The sequence below is a fragment of the Notamacropus eugenii genome, chromosome X, assembly GCF_028372415.1.
Source record: "Notamacropus eugenii isolate mMacEug1 chromosome X, mMacEug1.pri_v2, whole genome shotgun sequence".
Lineage (NCBI taxonomy): Eukaryota > Metazoa > Chordata > Mammalia > Diprotodontia > Macropodidae > Notamacropus > Notamacropus eugenii.
Genome location: NC_092879.1, coordinates 66,024,184 through 66,049,799, shown reverse-complemented (window position 1 = coordinate 66,049,799; position 25,616 = coordinate 66,024,184). Strand labels below are relative to the sequence as shown.

The window sequence follows — 25,616 nt, the reverse complement described above, 5'->3', positions numbered from 1 at the left end:
ACTAGATGACTTGAGGTCTTTTGCAACTCTCTATCTTTTCTCATGACTAGGAAGTCCAAGGCGCTCCCCTCCTTCCCTCCCCTGACAGTACTTCCAGGAGGGGATGAAGCATGGGTGACCCAATGCTCTGGGCCTGGAGAGCAGACGGGCCACAGCTCTATTTTAAGGACGATGCCATTCCTTTACATCAGCGAGCGGAGGAGGCCTCACTTTCCCAGATTAGCACCTTCACGAGGCTGACGTGTTGGCTGACTTGGGGTGAGGGGGTGGGGGGGAAAACAGCGTGGGACGAAAGGGGCGGGGCCATAAAAGTGACGTGACGAGATCCCATTGGCCAACCCTCTTGCCCCTCAGTTTGACCCTACTAGGCAACACCAAATGTCAATCTTCAGGGGGCTGAGCCTGTTGCCTAGCAACCAGGTGCAGCCCTCTCATTGGAGGGCTGAGACGGAAGGAAAGGCCCGAGCCTGAGGGGAGAAGAGCTCCCGCCTTGAGACCGACGGGCATCGAACTGGAAGCATTTCTGCTGGCTAAAGCTGTGGACTCTCATCAGGCAAGCCGCACTTCAGTAACGGTAAGGCCGACACTTGGGTTCCAACTTCTCAAGTACAGGATAGACGAGGCAGCCCGTCACCTTGGGAGAGCCCCGGGTGGGGGAGGGGAGGGGACGTCGCCCTGGAAATTAATAATAAAAATAGCTAGCTTCGATATAGCACTTAAAAGTTTGAAAGGCGCTTTGCAAATATTATCTCATTTGATTCTCATGACAGCCCTGGAAGGCAGGCGCAGTTATGGTCCCCATTTTCCAGATGAGGAAACTGAGGCAGACGGAGGTGAAATGGCTTGCCCAGGTCACACAGCTAGGAAGTATCTAAGGCCAAATTTGAATTCAGGTGCTGCTGACTCCAGGCTGACTCTAAATTTAATCACCAACTCTTGTTGGATAGGTTGTAGCCAGACTCCTTGGTCGGGTACAGGTTGGACAAGATGGCGGCCTCCAGAGTGCCTCCCATGTTTCATACTTCTCCAGTGTTGACTCCTACTAGCATCCTATGTGAAATCTGTGCCATTCGGATTGTTCTCCTCACCATCCCTCCAAATAATGCATGCGTATTCTTCTGTGTGCCTTTGTTTCCCTCTTTTGCTCTCTCAGTGCCTCTCTGATGGACTAAGCCCTTCCTTTCAAACCTGGTTTTAGTTCTGTTTTCTCTTTCTTCCCCTTTTTGAGCACCCCAACCCTTGTGATTACTTCCTCCTCTGAATGATTATTATCTACACAGCTTTCATTTGATGTTCATCCCTCACTTTCATAAAGCACAGAACAGAGACTGTTAGAGCCTGGGGGTCCTTAAAGACCATTGAAACAAACCTCATTTAACAGAAGGGACCTCATAGCTACACAGTTAGACACAGAGCCAGGTCTAGAACCCATGTCTTGGTCCATCATAATTTTTATTGGATTTTTTTATACGTATGTCTTTTCCCCCTAATTCTCCTGATCCCAAGATCAGTATATACAGTGCCCTTTCCACAGGAGGGTCATGATAAAGCTTTGTTGTTGATGAGGAAGATGGTGATGTAATAAATGACTAAAAGGTCAAGGAACACAATGAATTTCCTTCCCACTGACTGCCCCTATTAAGTACCTGCCTCCCCTTGATATTGCTAAATGGTTTGGCAGACAGGGCTGGCTCTGGTAAAACTGTGAATTTGGCCAGATTTGTTTTTGGCTTTCACAGGCTCACCTTAGTGTGTCCTTCCTACCCTCCCTCTTCTCCCTTGCACCCCTATCCTCCCTTCCTCTTCACTATCTGCTCTTTGGAAAGGATCGGGATTACCCATTTCCATCTAAATACTAATATGTCCATATTACCTTTCCCATCAAAGCTTTGCATTTTGAGCCTGTTCTCTTATTATGGAAACAAATGCCCTTGTTCTCTACTAAAGAAATTTTAGGCTTAGTAAAGCAGTTCAGGCAGAATTTATTTATTTATCTATTTTTATTTTTTGGAGGGAGGGTGCTTCTGGATATATTTGTAAATATAATACATAGGTGGCTACATGCCTTAGTTACATTGAGATGCCGGAAGGATTAGATGGATTCTGCAGGACTGATGATTATTAATGGATTTTATCATTTTATTGAATTCCCCCCCCCACCACCAATAATACAGCTATTCATCACAGCTCAGTATTAGATTGTTGCAATATGTGATATTTGTTTATTGATTACTGTACAGCTAAGAGATGCAATGAGATAGAAAAGAAAGCACTGAATCTAGACTCCCCTCTTCTTCATCTGACTTCACTCAGACATATTCTTTCCTCCCCTTCCCCACCAACATTTCCTCTTTCATTCTGGCCTCAGATGAAGAGGCAGCCCTTCTCCTTGTCAGGATTAATCTCTTTCTATACACCCTTCATCCCATACTCTCCAGCAGATTGTCCCCATTATTATATCCACTCTCTCCTCAATTCAGTCTCTCCCTACCTGCTCGCTTGTTCCCTGCTGCTTACAGACATACCTATGCTTCCCTATCCTAAAAACAAAACCATAAATAAAACTCACTTGATCAGATTGTCCCCACTAGTTATCCTCCCATATCCCTCCTTCTCTTCTGGTTAGACTCCTTAAGAAAACTGTGTACCACCACATTCTGTCCTCTCACTATCTTGTAAAGCCTCTGCATTCCAACTGTCCATGAACTATTTTAAAAAATATTTTATATTTTATAACTGCTTCAATATAATTAGTTTCCTTTGTATCCTATGTATTTCATATGTTTAAAAACATTATTCTCAAAAGGAGTCTTTAGGTTTCACCAGACTACCAAAGGTGTCCAGGACCCTAAAAAAGTTAGGAACTCCCACCCTACACTCTCTCACTTGGTGAACTCAATAGTTCCCATGAGTTCAGTGATCACTTCTGTACAGGTGAGTCTCAGATTTATATATGCATCTCTCTTCTCTCTCCTGAGCTACTATCCCACTGTCCCTGTAGAGTTGTGTCTTTTCATGCTTCTTCTTTGAAGCTACATTCAGGTATGATTTCACAACATTCAGTTTTAATTATTTGGTTGTTCTTGTATACTGTTATAGTCTGTGCATCTATTGTCTTCTTGGTTTTGCTTACTTCACTTTTTATCCATTCATCTATGTCTTACAATGCTTCCCTGTATTAATCACATTCATTTCTTTCTCACAATACAGTAATATCACATTACATTGGTATACCACAGTTTATTTAGTAGTTCTCCAGTTGATTGGCATATGCTCTTTTCCAGTTCTTTACTACTACAAAAATGCTATTATAAATCTTTGTTATATACAAAGGTTTTTCTTTTTGTCATTGACCTCTCTGGAGTATATGCCTAGCAGTAGAATCTGTTGGTTAAGGGGTATAGGCATTTTAATAACTTCCTTAGTGTATTTCCAAATCACTTTCTAGAACATCAGAACCAATTCACAACTTCTACCACCAACTTCTTTTGATCAGGATTTTATTTAACATTTTTGAAAAAATATTCATTAAGGTTTGTATTTCTTCCTTGTATTGGTTTAGGTATTAGAAGGCCATTTGACTCAAATGGAATTCAATAGAACATTTTCTTTGTCCATTTTCAGAATAATATTTTGTAGTATATGTATTAATTGTTCTTTAGAAGTATGATAGAATTCTATAAATCCATCCAAACCAAGCTTATTTCCTTTGATAGCAAGTCTCTAAGAGGTCTTCTTACCTCCATCTTCTTTTTCCCTCCTCATTCTCACCTCCAATCCATTCTGCTTCCAAAATAATTGTCTTTATACTCCTGGCATTTTTGTCCTTAATCATATTCAGCACACTAGGTTGCTTCTTGAATCAAGTTCAGTAATCATTGCCTGACTGATACTCAAGGCTCTCCAGACTCAGGCACTAGCCTCCTTTTCCATCCTTATATTACTTCCTTCTACATATTCTAGACTTCAGCCAAACTGAAGTACATACTATCTCCTGAATTCAAATCAATTGACTTCCCTAAGTATTTATGAATTCCTTACTACGTCCAAGGCACTAAGCGATTCTGGGTGTAGAAAGACAAAAATAAAAATAGTCCATATCCTCAAGCAGTTTACATTTTTTGTGGGGGGGAGGGAAGCTAAGTACATAGAGATAAATAAATGTAAAATATTTACATTAAAGAATGGGGGATATATAAATACCTTTGTTCATGCTACCCTCTATTTACAAAATAGCTTTTGTCCCTCTCTTTTTCTGTTGAATTCTTATCCATCTTTTAAAGCTCAACTCCACTGACATTTCCTTCTGAAAGCCTTGCCTTCCATTTCCACCAAGTCAGTAATGACCTTCTGCCTTTAACCCATTTGGTACTTTGTTTTACACATCTCTACTGTATGTACCACAGACTGTTAATTACAGTTATCTTTCTGCATCTCTTCCTCCTACTGGACTGTAAGGTTTCTGAAGTCAGAGACCATGCCTTATGTGTATTTTGTACCTTCCCTAGTGTCTGCCTGCCACAGGGCTCTATACACAGTAGATAAATGATGACAGAATGCAGAATCAATTAACTTTATCTCTCAAAGTTCCAGTTTTATCATCTGAAAAAACAAAAATAAAAATTCCTGTACTACTTAACTCATAGGATGGGAATGAAAGAGTTCTTTGAACTATAAAGTACTATAGAAATATGATCTATTGGTAACATTACATATAGTTCTACATAAATAATTTGCATGGTAGGTTTGTTTGGCTTATTCCCACTGCATATTTTTCATCCCCAAGATCCCAGAACAACAAAGATGAAAATGTACATACATGTACATATTCAAAGATGTACTCACAGTCACGTTCATTGACTCATGCATTCATCCTGCAAAATATACACAGACATAGTCATCTCCCTGGTCCTGAGGGATTCCCAGTTTTGCATAACAGAAACTAAAACTGGAGCTTCCCCTACGACAAAGACAGGACTGGATGAATTAGATTGTAGAATTTCAAAAAGGATTTCTCCTCGTCTAAATGGGGAAACTGAGGACAGCGAAAGGGGAAAATGACTTGCCCAAGACTGCACAATACATAGCAAAGCCTGAATCAAGTCCAAGTACTTTTACCACATTTTGATTCCTGGAACAAAGACATACTATATATGCCCCAGAATGCAGAAATCGTAATTAAGATTCCTAACTAACAGGCTCCTTCCCTGTACAGCCCCATCCCCCAATGCACATTCACCTAAGAGACATCATCAGGCTTCCTGAGCTGTCCCAAGCAGATTCAGATTCTTTGTGATAGCACAGGCTAGCTCCATGGCCTGGCCCCATGAACTTTTGCCCAGACAGTTCCAAGGATGGAGTCCAAACTTGGTAAAGCAACAGAGTGGGAATGACCAGACACAAAGGCTCAATCCGTTAAAATTAACAACGTGAGCTAGAGGACAGAGAAGTGTTTCCCTTGGCACTGATGCTTATTAGTTGCATGGGAAAGGTCACAAGACTGGGGTGGTTTATTGTTCAATAGGTTGGAAGTCTGATCTGGGATTCAAGCCAAGGTCTGGGTACTGCCTTGTTGGAGAATACTTAGAATAGGCACTGATCAGTTTGTCACTACTTTTCTTTTTTTGGGGGGGGGGGGTAGGGTGAGGGGGAAGGGAAAAGATGGTGCTATAGCTCATGTTAACTTTTTAACTCCTTCCTTCCTAAAATGCTAGAATCACAGCCTATGGAATGTGATAAAGGATGCCAGATTTCCCATGACCTGGAGGAAGGTAAACTGCTGCAGATACCCACCACCACCTAGTGAAAGCCTATACCTAAGGTCCCTTTGAGTTTTAAATCTAAGATCCCAAGAGCATGAAGAGATCTTTTGAAATCCACAGCTGATGAAATAGTCTGCATCTTGGATGATCACATATTTTGACCTAAGTAGTGGAATATAACACATATATCTTATGCAAAATATTTCAATGGATACTCTCCCTTGGGTTTTATTCCTCTTTCCTGAATACACAATAAGTCATCTTTCTACTTCTTCCTAAAGGGGCAAATTTGTCTTTCCATTTTGTTTATTTTTGTGATTTTTCAGTTGTTCAGGGGGAAAATAATCATAACAAAACAGGGGTTCAAGAGATTTTAACCGCTATTTATATAGCACTTTAGAGTCAAAAGCCCTCCTATGTGCATGATATTGAATGCAGTCCTATGTCACTGAGGAGATTACCTGGCAGCCGGAGACTGGATTATTCTGCAACTCCAATCCTCATTTGTCCAGGTTCACTTAGCCAGTAAGTGGCCAAATGAGGTCTCAAAGCCAGGTCTTGGGGCCAGTTAGGTGATGCTTCAGTGGATAGAGCACTGGCCTTGGAGTCAGGAGGACTTGAGTTCAAATCCAACCTCCCTTACTAGCTGTGTGACTGTAGACAAGTCACTTAACCCCATTGCCTCCCACAAAATAAAGAAAGAAAAGGGGAAAAAAAAAGGCAAGTCTTCAGCCTCTGATTCCAAGACTCTTTCCACTCTATCGTGTGACCTCTCAACAAATCTTCTCTATCCATTACTAGATCTAGACCTTGATTGTGTCAGGGTAAGGACCAGGTGTAGTTTATCTCTCTATCTCCTCCAGTTCTTGAAACAGTTCTGGGCACATTCAATTCAATTTGACAAACATTTATTGAGTTCCTCCTCTGTCTGTGCTGGAGCCTAGTTGTAAAAAGACAAAAATAAAACCAGTCCCTATCTTCTAGGAGCTTACTTAATCAGAGCTTACCTTTCAATAGCTTTCAAGGTTCTTTAAGCATGTGATGTTATTTGAGCCTCACCACAAGCTTGTGACAAAGGCAGCATGGGTTCATTAGCTTCATTTTCCAGACAAGGAAAGAGAAACAGAGAAGTTAAGGGACCCATATCCCAGGGTCTCTCGGTTCATATGTGTGTGAGGCAAGGTCCTGCCTCCAAATCCAGTGCTCCATCCACTCTATTCACTGCCTCTTTGGCTACCAGGAGATGTGATGTGTACTCAGATAGCTAGGATCCAAGGAGAGCTGAGGAGGGAGAGAGCACCAACAGCTAGGGAGATCAGAGGTGCTTCAAGGAGACTGGAATCTGAGCTGAACCTTGAAAGAAGACAAGAATTCAGAGAGGCCAAGATGAGGAGGAATGTGGAATGGGTCATACAAATGCACGCAAAAAGATGGAGTTTCTAGTTTGAAAGAAGAGCCTTGAATGCCTAGCTAAGGAATTTGTATTAGGTGCTTAATAAATGTTTTTAAATAAATGCATGAATGAATGAATGAAGAAACCACACAGTGGGAACAAATAAAAATGATGGACTCAGGTCTTGGCCAGTGTGGGGACAAGTGAGCAATTCAGGAATATTCTTTAAAGTCAAGATGTGGGACAGCCTCATTAGAAAAAGTTCGGAAAAGTCTCAGAGTGTGTCCTTTTAATGAGTTGTTATTCAGAGTTAATCATTTGCATTTGTGTTTAATGTTCTCTGCAGAAACATCTGCCTCCTTAGAAAGTAAATGGGAAACAAAAGCCTCAAGTATTCTTTGGAGAAGAGTTTTCAAGAATGTCCAGGTGTGGCTAACAAGTCAGAGCATCATTGTGGGGAATTGACTTGAGCCAGACTTGTTATAATGTCTTTGATAATGTCACTGAACCTTTCCCAGATTCCCTTCCCTGCCTGTGGAATATAGATAACAATGCCTGCCTTTCAGGCACTTGGAGTATCTCCAGGGAAAGGGTTATTTAGTAAAGGCAGCTAGGGGAGAGATCCGGGCCAGTGCATTCTCACGACTCCATGCTCAGATTCTCTAGAACGTTTTCTTCCCTCAGCAAGCAGGCTCATCAAATTAAGAAATGCTATAGCTAAACCAGGAGACATTTGTGACAAATATTGGAGGTTAAAATCATTCCATCCTCCTGCCATAGCCTGTTAAGGTAAAGCGCACCTCCTCGCTGATTAGTTATAATGCACTTAGAGTTAAATATATTGTTGGCTTTCCATGCTGCCAGGTGTTAAAGTCTTCCAGAGTTAGACACATTCTAAGAAAGGGAATTCACCATGTACTTCCCCTTTAATGATTTGAAATCTGGACCTTTAAAAGCTCTCTGCTGTGTTATTCATTATTAATGCATGATAGTAAAGTTGTCATCCTGCTTGGTGCAAGGGATTTTGGAGACAGAGTGAACGCTTCATTTCTTATGGTATCGCAAAATTGTGACTTTGTAATTCAGCCATCTCCTAATTCAATATAGATAAAACGTAGAAACAGAGAGATATCGATATAATAAATTCAGCAGAAACCTGAATATACCCATAAAATACTATTATGAAAGCAAGGTATGTTGTCAAACCAATTCCTCTTGTTTTTTTCCTATTATCTCACTCATTTTTTCCCTTTTTTCCTGACTTCTCAAATCATATTTAATAGCCTCAAACTTCATGAATTTCTAGGTGCACGTCCATGGATCATTTGCTCATTTAAGCCACCTTCATAAGCTCTTGAACCTTGGGAACTACATAGAAACGCACCCAAGGCTTCCCAAACACTTGGATGGGGACAGTTGAGATGGGAAGATCTCAGAAGTCACCATTCAATCCAACAATCTCATCTCCAGGTGTCCCCAAGAGGAGAAGTGATTTGCCCACGTCTACAGAGGAAGGTAGTGGCAGAGTTGGCAACTCGAACCTGGATCTTCTGAGTCACAGGTTAGCATCACTACACTTTCTTTCAGACCCCACAGCTTTTGTGCATTCTACTCTATTCCAAAACACTATAAAAATTGTTTTAACATATCATTGGGGAAACAAATAAAATACTACATTAAAAGGAGAAGAAAATATGGTCAAGTCACTATGAGACAAGCTGGCATTTCTATAATGTTTGGCACACGTGATCTCATTTGAACATCACAACAACTCTATTTTGTGGGTACTCCAGGTGTTTTATTTGCATTTTATAGATAAGGAAACTGAAGCTCAAAAACTCATTCATGATCACATAGCTAGTAAGTGTCACTGAAGAAACTGAGGCAGATAGAGGCTAAGTAACTCACCCAGGATCACACAGCTAATAATTGTCTGAGGTAGGATTTGAACTCTGGTCTTCCTGAATTCAAGCCCAGTGCTCTACCCACTGTGCACCCCAGATGCCTAGCAAGAGCCCATTTCACTTTTGTATACCTATGATTGTTACAACAGCTTTGCTTATACAAAGTCTCATATATCTGCCTCTCCTCAACTTCTACACAGTGCTATGAGTTCTGCCTTCTGGGGCCAAGCCAAGCTAGTTTCTTCCTTTTTCATGTATCAGCCCTGCTAATACTGGAAGAAAGCTGATATGTACTCCTTAGGGCTTCTCCTCTGCACATAAAAGAGCCCCATTTCTTTCCACTGATCCTCATGTAATGTGTGGTCTCCAGGCACATTACCATCCTGGTTATCCATCCTTGAGATGCTCTCCAAGTTACCCATGTCTGGTGCCTTATACCCTTTAGCCAGCTTTCTGTCTAACCTCCTACTCTCTCTGGAATCTGGCTTCCTAGCTGTATGTGAGCAGTTTCCTTCCTCCCCCAACATTTTTCCTTTTTAATGCTCTTGATCTGATCCACAAGTCTGGAGGCAAATTTATATATATATATATATATTTCTATGTATTTACATATATATATATATTTCTATGTATTTACATATATATATATATATGTACACACACACACATCAACCAGAGCTTGCTAGATGTACTACATGCGTGACCAAAGGCCTGCTCTTCTATTTTAAGTTGTCTTTCAGAAGGCCCAATCCTTTTCATTATGTGGTCAGCACATGATATCCTCCCCAATTCTGGTGCCCAGTGATCTCCCACCTCTCCATTCCGGGGGAACAGGAGCCCTCAGAGGGACCAGCTCCAGCATTTTCAACAACCTCGCTCTCTGGTGCTAACAATTCAGCACTTCCTTCATTCTCTTAGCTATCACTGGGCATCAGTCCTGGAAAACCAGAGTGCCTTCCTCCAGTTCCTTCCCCTTCTTCTCAAGTGTGGCAGCACTTTTTGCATTTGAAGTCATTACTTACAACTGCCAGGAACCCAAACATATCCCCAAAACCTTTGCAAGTCATCGGAGCAATCCCCTCGTCCTCCGCACGGGCTAAAGAGGATCCTCAGTTCAATGTGGCTTTTGCTACTAAATCTAAGTAGACTCTATGTTTACGTGACTCTTCCCTGGGGAGTAGAGGGAGTGGGAATGGAGGAGAGAGGGACAGTGGTTCCTAAGAGGCAGCTTTTGAGGCAGATGGCTTTTGCACCCTTTTCCTGTTATCTCTGCTACCTGGCTCCTGTAAGTACCCTAATGTAATAATATATAGCTCTATTATACACCAAGCACTGTTAGGCAATTTCCAATTATTATTTCATTGGGTTCTCACAACAACCCTGGGAGATAGGGGCTATTATTAACCTCATTTTATAGTTGAGGAAACTGAGGCAGACAGGGGTTAAGTGACTTGCTTGGAATCACATGACTAGTAAGTCTGAACTCAGGTCTTTCTGACTCCAGGCCCAAGGTTCTGTGCTCTATTACCTAACTGCATGATATCAGCTAAGTGAGAGAGGTCTTCTGTAGAAAGCCTGTTTCCCCACCCCTTCTTGCCTTTTCTTTTCTCTTGCCTTCTTCCCTATCACTGTTACTCAGACTTCAGATGCAGTCCACTTGGGCCTTGCTTCTTGTCATGTAAAGTTTGTTAATTTTAAGAAAAAAAAACCCTAAATGTATGAGAATGATAAAGACAAGGTACCTTATGGATTGAATCTATTTTACTAAAGGATATGGCCCAGTTTTGAGGATTTTTGCACACATCTCCACGAGTGTATGTCCACACACACACACACACACACACACACACACACACACACACACACACACACACACACTTGAATAAATAACCTGTGATTTTGTGGGTGTGGTTCTCATTCAAAGGTACAAACTGAAATTCCTCTGTTATAGGGAATCCATGAACTTGAATGTCACCAACCTCAAACTAAAATCTAGCACTTCTTTCAGTTATTTAAAAACACTAATCTGAAGAGTCCCTAGGCTGTACCATATTGCAGAGGGGTCCATGATACAACAAAGGTTATGAACTCCTACTCAATAGAGGATCTTAGAGGGTTAAAAAAAATTAATTGCTCAGTGACTACCCTGTCAATAAGATCCTTAGATATGTCCAGGCCTCTTCATATAACAATAATGACAATAATATAGATACACGTGTATATATATATATATATATAAAATTTATATTTATATAAATATATAACAATATATATAAATATATATTTGTATAAATATATAACAATATATTTATACAAATATATAATATATTTATATATTATATATATTTATATAAATATATTTATCTATGTATGTGATATATATATATATAATATAAATATATATTCACTTAAATAAAAAAACTGAACGGAACTGAAAAGTATCTTTCCTAAAAGTACTTCATGCATGTATGCTACAAATAATCATTTCAGTGAAATGATTTTTTCTGCTTATAAATAATCATATACTAATAGCTGATACTTATATAGTACCTTTGGGTTTGCCAAGACCTTTCGGGTCTGGCTTCACTCCTTTGCTCCTCATGAGAGCACTGTCAGTGATGGAGCCTCTTCCTTGGATTTGGCAGACTATGATCAGTCCCCAGTAGGCTGTAAAGGGCCTTGACTTCCAGCACATGGTGTCATGTCGCTTCCTAAAGATCAATGAAGTAGAAGTTTGTTATTGGCTATTGTCATCTGAAAGAAAGATGGAAACTCACAAATGGAAGACTAGGAGAGCTTTGAAATAACATGCTTTTCCCTGTCATCTTTCTGCGTTGAATTGAAAAAAAATGCAGAAAGGTAAAATTCATGTTAAGTAGAGAGCAAGTCTTGCAATCTGAAACTGCTTCAAAAAGGATATCTCAGTTTTTGTGCATTTTCTAACTGCTATGCTTTCCCTTTGTAGCACCCGTGGATAGCACTGGGCAAAGTACTCCATCTTTCCTGCTCTTTCCTCCTTTCTAGAAGCGGCATAGCTGAACCTCACCTAGGCCTTGTCTACTTCTATCCTGCCCTATCTCCTTTCTCATCTGAGGCCTGAGGGGTAATTAGCCACACTCCTTGCTACACCATCTAGCTCACTTGTAGCTTAGGGGCAGCATACCACCTTCAGGTCCTTGCAACTCCTTTCCCAGCTTTCCTTGGAGTTCATATCAGATGAAAATTTACTAGTGTACTCTAAATAGTACAGAGTCCCTGATTATAAAAATCTCTGACATTCAGACAGAGGTTTGGCTCTCTGGCCTCACATAAAGTTTTGTGCATCTTCCTAATCCCCTGGTGTCTTTATGTTTGAAGCCAAATAAGGAAACAGAAAACATTTAGGCAAAAAAAGGCAGCAGAATTTAATACATTATCGGTTACTTGATAGGCACAGGGCGGGAAGCTGGAGAAAAAGTCAACCTCTTGGGGGAACTTCCTTTAGGCCTTAAAGCATTGACTACAGCTTCCAGTATTAGTAGGAATCCCGCTGGGAGATACTCACCTCTCTCCCTCCCTTCTCCATGGCATCTCATCTCTGGTTAGTGTCTCCTTTCAGTTGTGGCCTCTGTGTGCCAGATCTTTCTAGCTTGGCTCCTTGAGCTCAGAATGGGGCCCAGGATGACTTCTCTGCCCTGCTGCTGCCATCTCCTACCAATTGTTGGGATCTCTGTAAGAATTCCTCAGCCTGATTTAAGTTCAACTTCTGGCTGAAGAATGATGATAGTCCCAGATTGCTCTCAGAGGTGAGAAGGAATGGCTTGTCCCTCAGGAATACAAATGGCAGACTGCTAGTCAGTTCTCAAACCACTATTCCATCTTAAGAATATTACAATTCTTATAATAATAACTGACATTTATATCAGCCTTTAAAGTTTTCAAAATGCCTTACTGATCTCATTTAAGCTTCACAACAACCCTATAAGAGAAGTATTTTTTTAGCCATGATTTTATTTGTCCATGTCCATTTATTTAACCATAATTTATTCTGGCAATGCAGATCAAAGCTGTTCTCCAACTTAGGGATATTCTAGAGTTGTCTGGGATGCTGTTAGGTGACTTGCCCTGAGTCACATGGCCAGTATGGGTCATAGATCAGGATTTAAACCCAGGTTTAAAGACCAGTCCTCTCTACCCATCATACCATGCTCCCTCTCTCCTGTCATTAGTACTACATCTAAGGCCATCTCTTCTCTAAACCCCCTACTCCTATAACCTGGATAGGGTTTGAAAACTGCACCATGATTTCTGCTGAAGGCTTGGGGCCTTCCATTACTATATTCCATGTGATGCCTCATCACAAAACAAATACCCATGAACCATGTAGAGAGAACTATTCCAGTAATCCAAATAGGTACAATTAGGAAAAGTCTTTTGCATGATCCTTTACTTTATGTTCTGCTCTAGGTCACTGGCTTTTTTTCTTCTTCTGACACATTCTTCTCTCTCACAGTCTCAAGCTGGGATTTCATTTAAATTGTTCAACTTTAATTTTAGGTTTCAGTTTGCTAAAGCTCATAGAATAATGGGTGAGAACTCAAAACAGTTTTCTGTCCTCAAAAATCAAAGGCTTCTTGTTACCAACAGTTCCATTCACATTTGTAATTGCCTTGCCAATAGGGAGTCTTAGGTTAAGTCCCAGAGAGTGTTACATAATAGGATGGGTGGAAAATGACCTTATGATCATGGTATTGGGTGATAGACTTTGCTAAAAAAGAAGTATCCATCAGTAACCCACCTCTGAAAAGTAACCCACCTCTGAAAATTAATCTGATTATTCTTGTTCTTGTAACCCAGGATGCTCAAAGACTACAAGGTGATACCTATGAAAAAGATGATTTCTAACATGGATGGTCAGGGAAGGCTTTATGGAAGAGGTGATATTTGAATTGACCTTTTAGGGTAGGCACAATTTAGCAGACTCTAATACCTCTGATAGCTTCCTCATGGAGATCTTCAGAGATAAGGACTCATTATTTCCCAGGACACTTCATTCTACTTTAGGACAGCTCCAATTGTGAAAGAGTTGGTTCTTATAATCAAGGCCAATTTTCCTGTATGAATTTTCGGCCTGTTGCTCCTATTTCTGCCTTTTGATGCCAATCAGAGTATGTCTAGCTTCTTTTGCACTTGACATCCCTTCAAATACTTGAAAAGAGCTATTATATTCTCCTTAAGTCTTTGGATCATAGGATTATAGACCTCAGAGACCTGCTAGTCCAACCCCTTCTTTTTTTACAGAAAAGGAAATGAATGTGAAGAGGCTTACCCAAGACTGTACATACTATGTTTTGCTGCCCTAGTAAATATAGTGTAGCAAAAATACTTTAATGAGTTCCTTTGATGACTGAGGACTTCAGAGTCTGAACATTGATTCTCATAGCACAGTGCTATAGATGTAGAAAGTGTAGGTGATTGGGTTGAACATATAATGATAGAACACATCCCCGGAAAGCATTTTACTTCAGAGTAAATTCAACAGATTTCACAAGTAATTCAAGAAATATTTATTACGTGCATAGCATTGTGTTAGGCACTGGGAGTAAACATGAAATAAAACAAAAAGTTTACAATAGAGTTGGGAAGATAGCATGTGTATGAATAACTATAATAAAAATAATCCACATGCTTGAGAGGTATAAGCAAAGTACTAAGAGTCATTCTGAGAGGGAGGTGAGGGGCTAAGAGGGCTGGAGGCCAGAAGTCACTTTCTGCCATGAGAACTAAAGAAGACTTTGTGGAAAGAGGTAGAGCCTAAGTTTTATCTTAAAGTCAAGGTATCCCAGTACCTGGAAAACAATCCCCTCTACTAGACACCCAGCAAGTGGGTCATCTAGCCTGTGCTCAAAACTCTCTAGGGAAGGGGAACTTCCAGAGCAGCCTTTTCCATTTTTAGCCAACTATAATTGCTAAGAAGTTTTTCATGACATCGAGCCTGTATTTGTCTTGCAAATTTGCACCCTTGTACCTAGGCCTTGGCTTTGTTTAACCCTCCTTTCCACACTTATCATAGTATCATCATTCTATAGCTGGAAGAGGCCTCAGTGGTCATTGAGTTCAACCTCCTCATTTTATAGATGAGTAAAATGAGGCCTGTGGAAGAGGTGTGACTCTCCTAAGGTCCTACAAATACTGAATGGCAAAACCAATATTTGAACACAGGTCTTCTGACTGATCCAGCATCCTTCCCATTATGCTCTGACAGCCCTTCAGATATCTGAAGACTAACTGATACTGTGTGTCCCCCCCAACCCATTCCAAAGTATAGTTGGATTTGGATTCAGGTATCACCTCTGCAACTTCCTAGTTGTATAAACAAGACCAAATCACTTAACATCTCTGAGCCTAGATTTATCTCTACAATAGGGATACTGATACCTATGGTTCCTACCTCACAGAGTTCTTCTTTCTCTCTTCCTTTAACTCCCATTTCTTTTCCAAGAACTGAACTGACCTGAACTGACTATGCTTGCTTTTCCCTTTCTTCATCCTTTGGTGAATCAACTTAACTCTACTTTCCCGTGCCACCTTGCCCTATAGCCAGTCATACCTGGCCAAGCCCCAAGCCTGGATTACTCTTCTATCTGCCTCTTTTGCTCCTATTTCACATACTGTTGAATGGAGGTATTAGAAAACATGAAATTGTGCAAATTGGGTCTTCTACAAATTTAGGTTAGCTAATCTCAGCTGTATTTTCCCTGCAGCAAGGCAGTCATCTTACTCCTTCCTAATTGATTTAGTATCCCACTCTCCAAACCTCATCTCTTTTCAAGTCTCCCATGGTAATTCCCACCTCTACCCTATGTGCTATGAGTCTCAACTCTTACTTTTCTGAAAAAAAATTGAGGTTATTCACCAAAGATTCCCTTTTTTCTTCTCCTCATCGTATCATATTATTCGGACATATTTCCCCCCACTATCTTCTCCTTCACTCTAGTCTTTGACGAAGAAATGGCCCTCCTGCTTGCCAAAGCCAACCCTTCTACATGTATCTGTGAACCAATCCTCTCCTGTTTTTTTTCCCCAGCAGATTTGCCCTCACTCTCTTATCTGCAGTTTCTTCCTACATACTGGTTCCTTCTTTGCTATCTGCCAACATATCCATGTTTCCCCATTTTTTAAAAAAAAACGCCCTCACTTGATCCTTTCATCCCCACTATCTCCTGTCCCCTATCTCTCCTCCTCTTCATTGCTAAATTCTTTAAGAAAGCCATCTATAATTGGTGCCTCCACTTCGTCTCCCTTCTCCTCTCAATTCTAAATACTTTATGGTCTGGCTTCCAAACTCATCATTCAACTGGAACTGCTCTCTCCCAACTTATTAACAGTCTCTTAATTGCCAGATCAAATGGCCTTGTTTCAGTCTTGATCATTCTTCAACTCTTTGTAGCATTTAACACAATAGTGATCATCTTCTTCTCCTGGATATTCCTTTCACTCTTGTTATTAATGACACAGCTCTCTCCTGGTTCTCCTTCTGCCAGACTAGTTGCTCTTTTCTAGTCCCCTTTTCTGGATCTTTATTCCTGTCACACCCACAGACTGTGGGTTTCTGCCAAGGCTGTGTCCTGAGCCTTCTCTTTTCTCCCAATACTATCTCACTTAGTAGTGAGATTGTTTAGTTGGCATTGTTTCAAATAACATTTCTATGCAGATGGTTCTCAGCTCTATATATCTAACCCTACCTAGTTCATGGAATCGAGTTGCTGTCTTGTCCTTTGTCTCTTTTTCTAAAATGCATCTTTGAGAGTCCTATTAGTTTGTATTCTGGGAAACTGAGGCTTGACTGGACCTCTTCTCACTCAGTCATAATGTTGCTACTGCTCAGATCCCAGGTCAAGGACTTTGCAGGTTTGAGTGAAGGAGGTAGTATATGAAATGCCATTTCATTGTGAGCAGAATGTTTAGACTCAGGGATATGATTGGGAAAATGCTCAAATAATTTGTGGGTGTGGCTCTTTAAAATTTCCAAGTCAATACGATTCAGGGGCAAGCTGAAATGACAAAGAATGGGGATTCTCTCTGGAAGTTACGATTTGAAGTGAAAGTCATTGGTCACCTGACTAGAGAACCACTTAATGGTGATCATTGGTACTCTCAGGCTGTTAGAGACCTTCTTCAGGCATACTGTGATTATGCCTTCATTATGAACATATGGTGCTCTGGGGTGCCATGATGCATATTCTGAAGCTCAATGGAGTAGCAGTATCACAGAAGGGAAATAGAATGGGACCAGATGAATTAGGTCAATTAAATGGAGCTATTTCTGGGACTAGTTAAGTTTATCCACACCAAAATGCTGAGTTAGTAGAAGCCATATTTGACCAAAGCATTTTATTATGAGATCTTCATAGGATTTGGTCTCATCAGTGTGAGAAGAGTTATGCTGTAAGTAACACAATTTGATCATTCTTTTTTATCCATTTTTAAAATTTGGGGAAATATACTCAGTAGTGAGATCCCTAGGTCAAAGCATGTGGACATTTAATGGTTTTTCTAGTCCTATATTGTTTTCCAGAATGATTGTACCAATTCATATCTATGCCAACGTTATATTAGTATGTTTATCGGGGAAGATAAGGCCTCTACCAATGACTAGTTCCATTTTTATAATGTTTGATAGGTAGGAGGTAAAACCTTAAGAGTTGTTCTGATTTACATTTCTCTTATTACTAGTGATTTGTAGTATTTTTTCATATAGTAGGTGATTATTTGCTTTTTTTCCTGAAAACTCTTTGTTGAGATCCTTTGACTGTATGCCTATAGGGAATGGTACTAGGCCTTGTATATTCATTACTTATTCTGTTGAGTGGCACCATTTGCAGTTGCTTGCCTTCCAAAGAGGATACTCCTCTATTTAAACTAAACAACCCTTAGGGCATCTGTTTTTGTTTAATGTAAAGCAATGGTTTTTTTTTTTCTGATCATTAATTTGCCTTTGAAATTCTCAGTCCCCTAAAATTGGCATTTTAATTTGAACTAAAAATATTCAGCATCTTCCAGAAATGTATTGGGTATAACTATGCCCATAGGCCTTTCCGGGTACCTCATTGTCTCTGTAATCTGACTATGTGGGTACTTCCTCCAGTGGTGCAAATCACAGCCCAACCATGCCTTCTCATCCTGCCCATGTCCTCTTGTCTGTGTTCTCCTATAAACCCTCCATGGGAGGGGGGGAGGCAGTTCCATATTCTGGAAACCTTTTCTGGATCTTTTGACACTGTAGCTAGCAATGAAGGGTGGAAGTGATCCATTATTTATCCCAAATAAAGTCCAAATTCCTCAGCTTAGCATTAGAGGTCCTCTATACTTTCAGCATCACCCTACGTTTTTAGCCTTGTCTTACATTACTCCATTTCACATCCACTACACTCAAGCCATACTAAACTCATCACTGTTTAATTAAACAATTGAATTAAAGAACCATTTCCTGTGCTTTCCCACCTTAGATCTTATCATTTCCAGTGCCTGGAGTACCCTTTAAGACTTACTTCCAATCTCACTTCCTCTAGGAATCCATTGCTAATTCTGCCAGTCATAAATGAGGAAGGCTAAACTTGAATTCACAGTACCTGAGTCTGTATCCCAGCTCTGCTATTACATGTCTGACCTTGGACATACAATTTAATCCCTCTTTGACTTAGTTTCCTCATCTGTAAAATGAGCCAAATGTGCTAGCATGGTAGAACTTAGTGGGGCCTATGTTTCACTGAAATAGTCTTTAAAAATCCACAATGAGGCACTGAGGAATAGGGTAGTCTACAAAGAATCACAGTTGTGAGTGATCCAGTCAGGAATGGAGACACTCATGGGGAATGGAAAGTAGGAGTAGCTTGAGCCATCTTCCAGGAAATGTATAGTTGGAATAGGAGGTGGACTGGTGATATAGCAGAAGAGTGGACAAGAGATGACCAGATCAGGTGTTGTGCTGATACCCTTGGAAGGTTGAAAGGCCTGGACAAGTCTTCGAGCATATTGGGTAAAGCATTTACAGGAGAATGGGGACAAGAAGTGTACAGGGGCAGAAGGCATGGGAGGGAATGCAATCTTCACCAAAGGATGGAATGTCTATATTGATGAGATCATGGATCCTTCAAAGTATTAAAACATAAGTACTTAGTAATAGGAGAAACAATGACCTCCTCCCCTTTCAGTAGCTGACTTCTCCTTCCATTGCTAAAAGCTGCAAAAAACTTCAGAAGTGGCAGTACTGCACAAGTAGAATCCCCTTCCTCTCTAATCTCTCATATGCCTGGGCAAACATAGCTTGGTATTGTCCAGCATGGCTTTTTAATCCTCACATATTGATAACTCCCCATGCAGCCATTGCCTAAAATGGACTTCATACTGTAAAGATTTGATTCCTGGAACTAAGGAATTTAATTTGACAGTGATCATATTAATGAACAAACTGTGACCTGCATACTCCCTAGTCTTGCATATATTACTGAGAAAAAAATGGTCTGTCCTGTATAAGTTTGAGAATATCAGTATTCATCAGACTAAGTTAGTTTGGACTGGCTTCATCAAAGGAATAGAAGGTAGGTTTTCAAATTAAAATACCCACCCATTTATATTTTTCTCTTGTGAGCTTGGAATCATTACACAATTTTCAATATATACAGGAAATCAGAACAATGAAATTTATACTTTACCATATCCTCTTTTCCTTTCAATCATTGGTGATCAATTGGATATTGGACTTCTCAAAATAATAGTAAGATAGGGACACAAAATGACATTGTTTGGATTCCCAAGATTGGGGAAATAAGCTCATAATAGGAGGTGAAAAAAACCTTTGCATTTTTGAAAGGCAACAGTCTGAGAGAGGAAGTAGTGGAATTCAATTTCCAAATGACATGTCAAACTTGTCTTTAAGTCCAACAAAGCACTAAATATTACCCCTTCATTCTAAATCATCCCAATCACCTTTGGCCTTGGTCCAACAACTGCGAATTTAGAAAATTGGTATATCATGAAATCAACCTGGAATACCAATTTATAGGTTTGGAGAAGTAGTTATGCTTTAGGTTAAAGAGCATATATTTGTGCTGCAAGAGAACTGGGTTTTAGCCCTGAAATTTAGGTTATTAGCTGTTCGACCTTGAACGAGGTACTCCCCATTCTGATCCTTAATTTTCTCATGTGCAAAATAGGGGGTTGGATGAGAATAGGGTTCCTTCAAGTTTAAATTTTCACATCATTTTACTTTGAATTCTGGTCATTTATAACAGATTAAATTCTAGTATTTAAAATTTAAAATTCAGTTCTACAACAGATACTGTATTGAATACTGGAGCTCCAAAGATGAAAAATGGTACAGTCCCTGTCCTCAGGGAGTTTTCAGTATAGCAGAAGGCTTAAACCTAGAGTACCTAGCACAGCTAGGTGATGCTGCAGGGGATACAGGCCAGGAGTCAGGAAAGCTCATCTTCCTGAGTTCAAATATGGCCCCAGACACTAGCTCTTTGATCCTGGGCAAGTCACTTCACCCTGTTTGCCTGTTTCCTCATCTGAAAGATTAGCTGGAGAAGAAGATGGCAAACAATTCCGGTATCTTTTCCAAGAAAACCCCACATGGGGTCACAGTTGGACATGACTGGAAACAACTGAACTACAGCAGAAGGCTTAAAGCAAACACATAAATAAATGTGATGAAAGGTAGTGTGGATAAGGATGGGTGAATTCTCCAAATCTCAGCCTCAGCTTTCAATATCATCTAATCCAATCTTGGAGCCAGGAGCCCCTATGTAGCACTTTTTTATTATTTTGTTTTCAGTGTTCTAAATCACTTCCATATATCTTATATTTTTTTCCCCTCCCTCCCCCCCTTCTCCCCTACCTCCTTTCCCCCTCCCTGAGATGACATACAATTTTATATAGGTTCTACATATACATTCCTATTAAAGACATTTTCACCTTAGTCATGTTGCATAGAAGAATTAAAATGAATGGGAGAAATCATAAAACAAACCAAAATGTAATACAAAAGAAAATGATCTGCTTCATTCTGTAATCCAATTCCATAGTTCTTTCTCTGGATGTGGAAGGCATTTTGCCTTAAAAGACTATTGGGAATTTTTTAAGTCCTTGCATTGCAATGAAGTTTTAAGTCTACCAGAAAAAATCCTTACACACTGTGGTTGTTGTTATATGTGGTGCTTTTAAATCCTTCCGGTTGGATCCTTTTTTGGGACTGAGTTATTCATGTACGATTGCACTGTTTAATGATGGAGTGAGTGGGAGGAGGGGCAGCTTTTCTCTTCTAAAGGAAATCCCTAGTACCTTAACAGAGTGACCATAACCTGGGAAACAAAACTCTCCAAGGTCCCAGATGGAGTAATTTGGTTAAGTACCTAAATGAAGACGAATATCCAGAAAGGAACAACAAATGTTTTCCCTGACACTGTTCGTCAACTTTTAAGCAATAGTGAGTTGCTGGGCATGACCAAGAGGAAAATGACTCAGTACTTCATTTACCATGGTGCTCAAGGTTCTCCTTGGGAGATATTTGCAGAATTAAATTTCCCAGAAGGCACTATGTCTGGTCATAGAGCATATATTGCCACCAGGTAGGGACTCAGATTAGTAAGTAGTCTTCTGAAAGATGGAATGTTTAAAAAATGAGTCCATCATAGATGCCAGAGTAAGCAAGGTTGGCCTAGTTTTAACTGTGCTTTTCCACCATTGTTTTTTCTCAGGTCTGCAAACTGTTGGTGGATCTCCTTTAAAAAATCTGGAGCAGATTGCAAGGTAGACCCCCCCCCCCTGCTGTGAGGGCCTGGCCCATGGATGGAATTTTGGGGAACATTTCTTTACTCTCTGCCTGGGGCTAGATTTCAGGTCCTTTTGGTCCCTCTGCTCCTTACAATTGTCCTGGGAAGACATTCAATCTATGGGTATATTTCTGTGATCTCTGCCAGAGCTTACCCTTAGGCCCCCTCCTGTGAACAATTGAATTCTGACTGAATTTCGGCTGTCCATTCCCCTTTCTTGACCAGGGGTACACTATGTGGGCATCCTTGACCTAATTCTGGCTGTGCTTTTCCTTCATTAGACTTTCTAAGTTCTTCAGACTATTGGTGGATGGATATGAGGGAATCTGGTCCAGAGGACAATGTAAGCCCCCCTGTTCTGAAGGCCTTTGGTTTAGATGGGATTTAGTGGAAGATTCCCTTTCTCTTTCCCTGGGCTTCCATTTCAGGTGCCTCTGGTCTACTTCATGCTTTCCCTGTAGACTGAAGGATTGTCTTGGGACCACGTGTAGTCAGTGGAGACCTTTCTAAGGTCCCTTGTAAAGCCCAAGTAGCCGTCTCACTAATTACTTCTGCATGGGCTTTCTTGTGCTTTGACTGTCTTTGGCTAGGAAGCTAATTTAGGGGATTCTGATTGAGATCCCATTGTTAATCATGAGTGAGGGAATATCAAAGGACACAAGACAGATTTGACAGATTTGAGGGGATCTGTTCTGTGGGTCATGGCAGGGTCCCCTGCTGTGCCTTTGTGCTCAAACTTTGTGGCTTTGCCTCACATTCATCCTGTATTGTTCCATGGCACACTTAGCAGGGAATTTGCCCCACCACTGATGCACCTCCATATCCAGGAGGCTTTTCCCAGTACCCAGAATATCCCCGGATCCATTTCTGTGGGGTTCCCTCACCATAGCCCCTTGGCTAGTCCACATGTTCCCATGTGTATGTCAGTGTGTCCCCTTCTGTCTGTGTGTCCCTATCTGTCCATGTGTCTCCTCTCTGTCCATCTTTCCTCATGTGTCTGTCCGTGTGTCCCCTGTCTCTCTGTGTATCCCTCATCTGTCTGTCCATGTTTCCCTACCTGTCTTTGTATCCGCATCATTCTGTTGGTGTGTCCCGATCTGTCCATGCATCCCCATGTGTCTATGTGTCCCCATCTGTCCATGAGTCCTGTATCTGTCTGTATATCCCCAGTATGTGCCTCCACGTGTCCCCACCTGTCCACGTGTCCCCATCGGTCCATCACTAGAGCCTCTTGGAGGACCTCCTGCTGTGGTTGGTGGTACCTTTGATGGTTCCTGTACTTTCTTTTTTAGGGCATTGAGGCCCATTGCTTGTGTTTCTTTGAGCATGACTCTTTGTCTCTAGTCCCTATCTAGACTGTGGCATAGCATCAGTGTCCCTGCATCCAAAATTTCTCTGGGCCTATTTGTTTTAACCAATTTGTTACCAAGTTGGATTTCTTCCTGCACATTTTTCTCCTTTATCCCTGAGGAATTCATTTGGGGGATTGTGGCCTAGTTCCTGGGGTCTCTATTGACCAAGGGGCTATCTACTCTCAGAGTGACTGTTTATGGATCATTTTAGTAGGTTGCTACTGGGATGTCAGTTGGGACCCCATGCTGTGAATCATAGATCTTCGATTTTTCTTGTGCAGATTCAACTTCTATGTCCTGGGTTTCAATTTCAGACCATTGTAGGTACTCTTATCATTTCCATGTATACACTGGAACCCTCTTGGGCTCATAGGCAGTCTGTGGATAGATTTCTGGGTTGTCTGCTAGAGCCCATCCTCAGCCCCCCACTGTGAGTGACTGAATTCTGGGTGCATTCTGGCTGTCCATTCCCTTTTGACCAGGGGCATACTTTGGGGGGGGATTCGGGTCTAGATCTGGCTGTGTTTTTCCACCATTGTCCTTTCTCAGGTCAGCAAACTGTTGGCAGATACCCTTTAAGGAATCTGGCCCAGATTGCAAGGTAGGCCCTCCAATGTGAGGGCCTGGCCCACGGATGGGATTTTAGGGAAGATTCCCCTACTCTCTGCTGCGTCTACATTTCAGGCCCTTCTGATGCCTCTGCTCCTTTCCTTATACCCAGTGCAATTGTCATGGGTAGACATACAGTTTATGAATAAATTTCTGCTATCTCTGCCAGAGCCCATCCTCTGGCCCCCTCCTTTGAATGATTGAATTCTGGGTGCATTTAGGCTGTCCATTCCCCTTTCTTGACCAGGAGCACATTTTGTGGGTATCCTTTGCCTAGCTTTGGCTGTGCTTTTCCTTCATTTGACTTTCTAATGTCTGCACACTGTTGGTGGATGGATGTGAGGGAATTCAGCCCATGTGTGCAATGTAGGCCTCCCTGTGGTGAAGGCCTTTGATTTGTATGGGATTTTCTGGAAGATTCCCTTTGTTTTTCCCTGGGTGTCCATTTCAGGTACCCCTGGTCTACTTCCTACTTTCCCTGTAGACCAAGTGATTGTCTTGGGATCACGTCTAGTCTCTAACGACATTTCTAGGGTCCCTTGTAAAGCCCAAGTAGCTGGTTCACTGACTACTTCTGTATGGGCTTTCTTGTGCCTTCTGACTTTCTTTGGCTGGACCGCTGATTTAGGGAATTCTGATTGAGATCCTATTGTCAGTCACGACTGAGGGAATACTGAAGGTCGCAAGAATATCTTTTGACAGATATGAAGGTATCTCTTCTGTGGTTCGTGGAAGGGCTGCCTGCTGTACCTTTGTGCCCAATCTTTGTGGCTTTGTGTCATATTCATCTGTCCTCTTTTGTTGTATGGCACACTTAGCAGGGAACTTGCCCCACCACTGATGCACCTCCTCATCCAGGAGGCTTTTCCCAATACCCAGAATATCACCAGAACCATTTCTGTGGGGTTCCCTCACCATAGCTCCGTGGATAGTCCGTGTGTCTCCATGTATATGTTGGTATATCCCCTTCTGTGTGTCCTTATCCGTCCGTGTTTTTCCTCTCTATCCATGAGTCCTCATATGTCTGCCCTTGTGTCTCTTGTCTCTCTGTATATCTCACATCTCTGTGTCCATGTTTGCCTACCTGTCCGTGTGTCTGCATCTTTCTGCCCATGTCTTGCCTTGTTTGTCTGGGTGTCCCCGTCTGTTCGTGTGTCTCCTATCTGTCCATGTGTCCCTATATGTCTGTCCGGGTGTCCCCATCTGTCCATGAGCCCTGTATCTTTCTGTATATCCCCCATCTGTCTCTCCATGTATCCCCATCTGGCCATCACTAGAGCTGGAGGACCTCCTGCTGTGGTTGCTGGCACCTTCGACGGGTCCTGTATTTTCCTTTTCAGGGCACTGAGGCCCGTTGCTTTGAGGATGACTTTTCTTCTCTAGTCCCTGTCTAGACTGTGGCATAGCATCACTGTCCCTGCATCCGTAATCTCTCTGGGCCTATTTGTTTTAACCAGTTAGTTACCAGGTTGGATTTCTTCCTGCACGTTTTTCTCCTCTTTCCCTGAGGAATTCATTTGGGGGATTGTAGCCTAGTTCCTGGGATCCCGCTTGTCCAGGGGGAGTGTCTACTTTCCAGTGATTGTTCATGGATCATTTTAGTGGGTTGCTACTGGCACCTCAGGTGGGACCCCCCATGCTGTGAATAATTCCTTAGGTCTTAGATGTTTTTTGTGCAGATTTCTCTTCTCTTTCCTGGGTCTCAATTTCAGGCCATTGTGGGTACTCTGGTCTTTTCCATGTAAACCCTGGAACCATCCTGGATTGATAGGCAGTCTGTG

At 41.3% G+C, this 25,616-nt stretch overlaps 1 long non-coding RNA gene across 1 annotated transcript; it reads left to right on the top strand.

Annotated features, from left to right (window-relative positions):
• Window positions 1–418: 418 nt before the first annotated feature.
• LOC140515381 (uncharacterized) lies at window positions 419–21,853 on the top strand. The gene is made up of 3 exons (XR_011970995.1): window positions 419–574; window positions 8,626–8,716; window positions 21,800–21,853. It is a non-coding gene; the product is annotated as an uncharacterized lncRNA (long non-coding RNA).
• The last annotated feature ends 3,763 nt before the right edge of the window (window positions 21,854–25,616 follow it).